Below are 1,084 nucleotides of genomic sequence, written 5' to 3' on the forward strand. Positions count from 1 at the left end.
CGCTGACACCGGGAGCAGGGTCGGCAGCGTCGCTCCTGMCATCCCTCTGGATTAATCACGGCTCTGGATACATGGCGAGCGACTGGTAAGGGGAAAGATCCCAAACTTGCTTCAGCTGCTTTGCCTTCTTCGCCACTACCTTCCCGTCGCTGSTGGGTGTTCTCCCTTTGGGCCACATTCCCAAAGGTGCAGCCTTTCCTACACCAGTACCACCAGCACTGTGGAGGCTACCCTCATGTGTTGGAATCTCCAAAAAGATTTTCTTCTTTTTCTTATTCAGCCAAAATTCAATTTCTTTATGACTTTTATAAAAGCACAGTTCTTCTACTTTTCTAAARCTGTTTATTCATGAAACCTCCTCATTTTTCATCCACTGCCTCCACTTTTGACCTTGACAACAGGCCAGAGCATCAGAACACGTTGCACTTGATTCCCACTTTTGCCCCCTCTCTTTACAACACCAAAGAGGTCGGAAGAAGCTCTGGGATTGGAATGAAAGCCAGGATCTAACTCGCTTGGGAAACAAGGAGCCACAGAGAGCGGGAAGCAGGGGAGGCGCCGCTCATGGCCCTGCGCTGCGGTGCTGCTCACAGGCTGCGTCCTGCCTGGCGGGACGCGGGGCCATTGCCGGACAAGGACAGGAATCGGGATGGAGTTGACACTGAACCTTCTCCCAGACATGCGTGAGGTTCCCTGCCCTGGCAACATGTCTGTTCMGAGCATCTTGGCTGTGCCCAGTGCCTTTGCCCACCATTTCACTGTGAAGCAGGAAGGCACCACGCCGCACATCGGCAGCCACGGGGAAACAAGTCACTTGTGAGAGCTTAGGGGGAAAGTGTAAGAACTGAGGTGTCAGGTCTGCTTTAGTTCCATACTCCGCGTTTTTAACCAGATTCACTGTCAGTGTCAGCCCCGGGGAGCAGCCTTCCTGCTGCGCGCCCGGCAAGGGCCAATTACAAAGTGCTGCCGTGCATTTTGGGGTCCTCCCAGGCCCCAAAGTGGCACTGCGGCTCCGCCACGGGGCCGCGGGCAGGCAGGGGCCACCCGCGCCCTGCGCCTCCCCTGGGCCCGCGGCCCGCGCGGG

Source organism: Nothoprocta perdicaria, unplaced genomic scaffold (genome assembly GCF_003342845.1).
Source record: "Nothoprocta perdicaria isolate Ctin4 unplaced genomic scaffold, notPer1 scaffold_23, whole genome shotgun sequence".
NCBI lineage: Eukaryota > Metazoa > Chordata > Aves > Tinamiformes > Tinamidae > Nothoprocta > Nothoprocta perdicaria.